The sequence below is a fragment of the Otolemur garnettii genome, unplaced genomic scaffold, assembly GCF_000181295.1.
Source record: "Otolemur garnettii isolate 467f Iridium unplaced genomic scaffold, OtoGar3 scaffold00186, whole genome shotgun sequence".
In the NCBI taxonomy this organism is placed as follows: domain Eukaryota; kingdom Metazoa; phylum Chordata; class Mammalia; order Primates; family Galagidae; genus Otolemur; species Otolemur garnettii.
In genome coordinates this window covers 854,283-862,320 of record NW_003852581.1, presented here as the reverse complement: position 1 = coordinate 862,320, position 8,038 = coordinate 854,283, and positions in this window count along the sequence as shown.

The following is an 8,038-nucleotide window of genomic DNA, read 5'->3' as shown; positions in this document are numbered from 1 at the left end:
TACGTTGTCAAATTTCTGGGCATAGAGTTTCTTGTAGTATTCAGAGATAAGCTCTTGTATCTCTGTGTTATCTGTTGTTGTTTCCCCTTTATCTTTTTTTTTTTTTTTTTTAAATTGAGGTTACTAGAGATTTTACTTTTCTGTTTCTGGTTAATCTAGCCAAACATTTATCTATTTCATTTATTTTTTCAAAAGCCCAACTCTTTTTTAAATTAATTTTCTGAATGATTCTTTTGTTTTCAATTTCATTCATCTCTGATTTAATTTTGTTTTTATGGATTTGTGGGGGTACAAAGTGGTGATTTTTTAAATACAAATTGGAGGACTTACATCAAATTAATCAACATAGTGTTCACCTCAATTATTGTGTTAAGACATTTATGTTCTATTGATAGATTTGACTTGTACCCTTGCGATATGCTCTGTAATTTTCTATATTTCTTTTCTTTTGCTGGGTTTAGATTGTTTTTCTTTTTCCCATTCTGTAAGATGGTTTGTGAATTTGTTGTTGCTCTTTCTTTCTGTTTTTCTGATATACCATGTTTCCCTGAAAATAAGACACTGTCTTATATTTACTTTTTCTCAAGAAGACACACTAGGGCTTATTTTCAGGAGATGTCTTCCTCTCTGCCCCTAAATGCATGATGTGGCTATGTAGATACGCTGCATAGCCACACTCATCACTAGGTCTTATCAGGGTAGGGCTTATATTTAAGAAATGCATAGAAATACTGCTAGGGCTTATTTTTTGGGTAGGTCTTATTTTGGGGGAAACACAGTAGGCAACTAAAGTGATACATTTTTCTCTCGGGACTGCTTTTGCTGTATCCCACAGGTTTTGGTAGCTTGTGTTTTCATTGTTGTTATGCTCAAGGAAGTTAACAATTTCCTCTTTTGTCTCTTCCTGCACCCAACTGTCATTCAGGTTTGTGTAATTTCCATGCCTTTGTGTGGGGTTTAATGTTTTTGTTGGGGTAGAGTTCCACTTTTAATGCCTTGTGGTCTGAGAAGAAAAAAGGTAAAATTTCATTTCTTTTTATTTTCTTGGGGTTTGCTTTGTGTCCTGTGATATGATCAATTTTGGGGAAGGTTACATGGGCCAATGAGAAGAGCATATATTATTTAGGGTTTTGATAGAATGTTCTATGTACATTTATAATGCACATTTTTTCTAAGGTCACATATAGGCACTTTGTATCTTTTAGTTTCTGTTTAATGGATCTGTCCAGCTCTGTTAGAGGAGTGTTAAAGTCCCCTGATATTATGGTGTTATGGGATATTATATTGCTCAGACTAATTAAGGTATTTTCAGGAACCTGGGAGCATTTAAGTTGGGTGCATAAAGATTTAGATTGGAAATGTCTTTCTGTCGTATTTTTCCCTGGGCCATTATGAAGTGGCCATCTTTGTCTTTTGTAACTTTAGTTGCTTTAAATCCACTTGTATCTGAAAATAAGATTGCAGCCTTCTGAATTCTATTTGCCTGGAAAATTGTCTTCTATCCCTTATCTCTGAATTTCAATGTGTGCTTTGAGGCTAGGTGTGTTTCCTGCAGACAGAAAATGGATGGCATTTAATTTAATTTAATTTAATTTAATTTTATCAGCCAGTCTATGCCACTTCAGTGGGGAATTCAAGCCATTGACATTTATCAAGATAATTGGTAAATGTGGTGGAGCTCTATTCATCTATTTTGTAGAAGTCCATTGCTTAGTTTTATCTTTTGCATCCTGTGGAAGCTAGGATTTGTCATTTACTTTCTGAGTGCTTACTTTGCTGGTGGTCTATTGTGATGGTCAGTGGGTAGAATAGGTCTAAATATTTCCTGTAGAGCATGTCTCATTGTGGCAAACTTCCTCAATCAGTATATCAGTAAATGATTTGATTTCTCCATCAAATTTAAAGCTTAGATTAGCAGGATACAGAATTCTGGGATGGGAATTGTTCTTTTCTGTAGATTGAAGGTAGGTGACCTTTGTCTTCAGTGTTGAAATCTTTCATTTGTGAGGTCTACAGTCACCCTGATGGATGTGCCCTAGTAGGTCAATTGGAGCTTACTCTTTGCAGCCTGCAAAATGTTTTATTTTGTCTTGACTTTGGACAGGTCCATCACATTGTGTCTTGGAGAAGCTTGATTTGAGTTGAGGTGACCAGTTGTTCAATATCCCTCTGAAAGGGGTGTGTCAGAATCTTTGGAAAGATTCCAGATATATGGAAAATTTTAATTTATAATACTCTACAGTATGGCTTCCATTCCTCTGGGGTGTTCTTATTCCCCTTATGGAATACCTATAACTCAAATTTTTCAATGCTTCATGTAGTCCCATAATTCTTTCAGTGAACCTTTGGATTTCTCTCTCTTTTTTATACCTCCTTAACTGTCTGAGTTATCTCAAGAACTTTGTCCTCTACCTATGAGATTCTTTCTTATGCTTGGTCTAATCTGTTATTGATACTTTGTACTGCATCTTTAAGTTACCTAATTGCTTCAATTCTGTTAGCTCTGCGATATCCTTTCTATGTTCTTCATATCATTCATCTTTTATGTGATTCTGTTTCTGGATTTCCTTTTGGTTATTTTCCACTTTCTTAGAAATTTCCATCATTATTTTTGTCATCTGTATTTTATATTTCCCTTATGAATTTCTAACATTTCTTTATAGATGGAGTCCTCTGTAGTAGCTACCTCATGGTACCTTGGGGACGGGGGGTTGTTCTGGCCTGTTTTTTCAGGTTGCTAGGATTTTTCTGCTGTTTCTTCCCCATGAGTATTGCCTTTTGTCTGTTTCCTTGCCCTCATTTTTCTTTCACTTCCTCTTGCTCTTTAAGTTACCATGCCTCTGACCTAAGGTTTTGATTTGTCCTTTTGGTATAGGACTAAAAGGATGAGAAGATTAAAAATCAAGAAGAGAAAAAAAAATTAAAAATAAAGAAAGAAAAAAGAGAAAGGAAAAGGGGTGAGAAAAAGGGAATATTGACAAGAAGAGAGGCACAGAAAGAGGGAGACAGGAGTAATGAAGGTGTACAGTAGGGTATTTGGACCCACAACTTAAAAACTTCCCAACCTCTAGGGATTCTGTGTTGGGTGGTTCCCTTGAGGTGTGCAGCACTTTGCCAGCCTGCACATACATGGTAGCCTTCCTCCACCAAATAGAGAAAAAAAAAGTATTATAAACCAAATCAAAACAAAAAACCTTACAGGATAAATTGGGGAAAAAAGCAAATAACGGGGGCAGAAACACTAGCAAAACTGAAGTTCTTATTATGAAAGAAGGCAACAATGAAAAATTATATTTAAATATGATATTTAATATATTGATATTTTAATGCAAATACTATAACTATAATAATTATTGTTATATTTAAAAAGAAATAAAAAGAAAATCTAAGGGAAAAAAGTTAAATTTTTTTTAAAAAAGCAATATATACATATATATCTTGCGGAATATTGCCTAGGCAACTGGTGATTTTTTGGGGTATGAGAAACTAATCACAATGCTTATAAGACAGATGCTGGAGGCTTCTGCTGAGTTCTTTGCCCTCAAACCCCATAGGGTTGAGAGCTTGAATCTCTCCTCAGCCTGCTTTTGGCTAATCAGAGGCTTTCCCAGGAAAGCTTGTGTCACTGGGATCTCCACTGAAGTGGCTGCCCACTTATCAGGTGCACCAAAACTGACCTCACTCTAAGCCCCTGAAGGGCTGAGGCTGCATGGCAGCTCTCCTACTCTTGAACACTGAAAGCTCTCCTCTTACCCGGATTCACAGTCCCAACCTCTGGGCGTTGTTCAGAGTCACTAGATCACTTGCCCAAGGTCTTCCAGCCCAGGTCTCGCTCTGGGACCCCAAGGGCAGAGCCTGAAAGACAGCTCTTCCACAATGGCTGTGCCCACGGCTCACAGCTGAACAACGAAAGCTCTGTTCCAGTGCAGTGGCTCACTCCCAAACTCTGACACCACTCAAAGTCACTTACACACTTGCCCACAGTCTCCCAAGGTAATTCAACCAAGTGCCCATGTCCAAAAGTCCTTTCTTGTCTGCAATCTCGCTGTTGCTGTAGCTATAGCCACGGTAGGCACCACAGCCTCAGACCAAATGCAACCAGTTTGCACTTCACCACTGTTTTTGTCCTCTTCCTGGGGTCCAGAAGTTTCCTACTGCCTCTCTGCATCACCAAAGTGATGTTTCTTGGAAGAGGCCCACAAGCAAGAGGTGCCTGGAGTCTTTTCTCCATAGTTTCACCATGCCTGGCTGCAAAGAAGCCATTACTCGGCCACCATCTTGTTCTCTTTCATCTCCACTCAAGTTTTATTGAAGGCTGTTTGCTCATTAGCCCAGAGGGTAAGATGAGGAAGGGAAGAAAGATTCCAGCAGTTTCTCTGAGCCAGCATATCAGCTTCTTTTTTTAATATTTTTTTATTAAATGATATAGCTGTATACATTAATGCAAATATGGGGTACAGTGTAGTGTTTTCATATACAATTTGAAATATTTTCATCAAACTGGTTAACATAGACTTTGTGTCATTTACTTAGTTATTGTATTAAAACATTTATACTCTAGTTCTAGAAAAGTTCACTTGTACCCTTGTTAGACAGACTGTATAGATGATCTTTCCAGTCACCCTCCCACCACCCATCCTCACTTATCCCTCCCCTCTTCCACCCCTCCCCATATTCTTAGGCTAGAATTAGGTTGTAGCTTTCATTTGAGAATGAGAAATTAGTTTCATAATAGGGCTGTGTACATTGGATACTTTTACTTCCATTCTTGTGATACTTTGCTAAGAAGAACATTTTCCAGTTTCATCCATGTACACATGAAGGAGGTAAAGTCCCCATCTTTCTTTATGGCTGCATAGTATTCCATGGTGTACATATACCACAGTTTATTGATCCATTCATGGATTGATGGGCACTTGAGCTTCTTCCATGACTTGGAAATTATGAATTGGGCTGCAATAAACATTCTGATACAAATATCTTTATTGTAATGTGATTTTTGATCTTCTGGGTATATACCTAATAAAGGAATTGTAGGATCAAAAGGCAGGTCAATTTTTAGTTCTCTAAGTGTCCTCCAGACATCTTTCCAAAAGAAATGTATTAGTTTACATTCCCACCAGCAGTGTAAAAGTGTTCCCTTTTCTCCACATTCACTCGAGCAACTCTGGTTTTGGGATTTTGTAATATGGGCTAATCTTACTGCAGTTAGGTGATATCTCAAAGTAGTTTTGATTTACATTTCTCTAATGATTAAGGATGGTGAGCATTTTTTTCATATATATATAGGCTGTATGCCTACCTTCTTTGCTGAAATTTCTCTTCAAGTCCTTTGCCCACCCTGTGATGAGATCACTTTTTTTTTTTTTCCTAATGCATTTGAGTTCTCTATGGATTCTGGTTATTAAACCTTTGTCAGAGACATAGCCTGCAAATATTTTCTCCCACTCTGAGGGCTGTCTGCATGCTTCACTTACTGTATTCTTGGCTGTGTGGAAGCTCTTTAGTTTGATCAGGTCCCAATAGTGTATTTTTGATGTTGCTTCAATTGCCCATGGGGTCTCTCATAAAAAATTCACCCAGGCCGACTTCTTCAAGTGTTTTCTCTGCACTTTCTTCTGGTATTTTTATGGTTTCATGTCTTAAGTTTAAGTCCTTAATCCAGTGAGAATCTATCTTAGTTAATGGTGAAAGCTATGGATCCAGTTTCAGTCTTCTAAAGGTTGCCAGCCAGTTCACCCAGCACCATTTGTTAAATAGGGAATCTTTTCCCCAGTCAATGTTTTTAACTGGCTTGTCAAAGATCAGGTAATGGTAGGTAGCTGGATTCATCTGTTGGCTTTCTATTCTGTTCAATACATCTACCTCTCTGTTTTTGTGCCAATACCATGCTGTTTTAAGTACTATCGCTTTATAGTATAGTCTGAGGTCTGGTAGCATGATTACTCCTGCTTTGTTTTTATTCCTGAGTAATGTCTTGGCTATTTGAGGTTTTTTCTGATTCCATATAAAGCGAAGTATTATTTTCTCAAGATCTTTAAAGTATGACAGTGGGGCTTTAATGGTGATTGCATTAAAATTGTATATTGCTTTGGGTAATATGGACATTTTAACAATATTGATTCTTCCTAGCCATGAGCATGGTATATTTTTCCATTTGTTAACGTTTTCAGCTGTTTCTTTTCTTAGAGTTTCATAGTTCTCTTTATAGAGATATTTTACATCCTTTGTTAAGTATACTCCCAAATATTTTATCTTCTTTGGCACTACTTTAAATGGGATAGAGTCTTTGACTACTTTTTCAGCTTGGCTGCTGTTGGTATATATAAAGGCTACAGATTTATGAGTGTTGAATTTGCATCCTGATATGCCACTGTATTCCTTGTTCATTTCTAAGAGTTTTTTAGTTGAATCACTGGTGTTTTCCAGATATACAATCGTATCATCCGCGAAAAATGAAAGTTTAATCTGTTCTGTTCCTATATGGATACCCTTAATCGCCTTTTCTTCCCAAATTGCAATAGCTAGAATTTCCATTACAATGTTAAATAGCAATGGGGACAATAGGCAACAGTGCCTGGTTCCTGATCTGAGTGGAAATGATTTCAATTTAACTCCATTGATTACAATATTGGCTGTGGGTTTACTATAGATGGCCTCTATCAACTTGAGAAATGTCCCTTCTATACCAATTTTCTTGAGTATTCTGATTATGAAGGGATGCTGGATATTATCAAAAGCTTTTTCTGAATCAATTGAGAGAATCATATGGTCTTTGTTTTTTGATTTGTTTATGTGATGAATTACATTTATAGAATTACATATGTTGAACCATCCTTGAGATCCTGGGATAAACCCACTTGGTCATGGTGTATAATTTTTTTGATGTGTTGCTGGATTCTGTTGGTTAGGATCTTGTTGAATATTTTTCACATCAATATTCATTAGCGATATTGGTCTATAATTTTCTTTTCTTGTTGGGTCTTTTCCTCCTGGTTTGGGAATTGAGGTGATGTTTGCTTCATAGAATGTGTTGGGGAGCATTTCATCCTTTTCAATGTTTTGGAAAAGGTTGAATAATATAGGTACTAGTTTCTCTTTAAAGGTTTGGTAGAATTCTGATGTGAAGCTGTCTGGTTCTGGGCTTTTCTTTTTGGGGAGATTTTGTATAGCCAATGCTATTTCAGAACTTGATATAGGCCTAGTCAACATTTCCACTTCATTCTGGCTAAGTTTTGGGAGATGGTGTGCTTCCAAGTATTGGTCGATTTCTTTCAGGTTTTCATATTTCTGGGAATAAAGTTTCTTGTAACATTCATTGAGGATTTTTTTGAACTTCTAAAGGGTCTGTTGTTATTTCATCTTTACCATTTCTGATTGATGAGATTAGAGATTTTACTCTTTTTTTCTTGGTTAGGTTGGCCAAAAGTTTATCTATTTTTTTAACTTTTTCTTTTTTTCTTTTCTTTTCTTTTCTTTTATTTCTTATAGCATAACTGTGTACATTAATGCAATCATGGGGTACAGTGTGCTATTTTCACATACATTTTGAAATACTCTCATCAAACTGGTCAACATAACCTTCATGTCATTTTCCTAGTTATTGAGTTAAAATGTTCATATTCTGCTTTTAGAAAGATTCACTTGTACCCTTGTAAGATAAACCATAGAGGTGACCCCACCAATCTCCCTCCCTCCCCCATCAACACCCCTGACTTCCCCTTCCATCCCCTTCCCATATTCTAAGGCTATAATTAGGTTACGACATTCCTATAAAAGCTATGAACTAGTTTCAAAGTAGGGCTGTGTACATTGGATACTTTTTCTTCCATTCTTGAGATACTTTGCTAAGAAGAACATTTCCTAATTCCATCCATATAACCATGAAGGAGGTAAAGTCTCCATCCTTCTTTAGGGCTGCATAGTATTCCATGGTGTACATGTACCACAATTTATTGATCCATTCATGGGTTGATGGGCATTTGAGTTTCTTCCATGACCTAGCAATTATGAATTGGGCTGCAATAAACATTCTGAT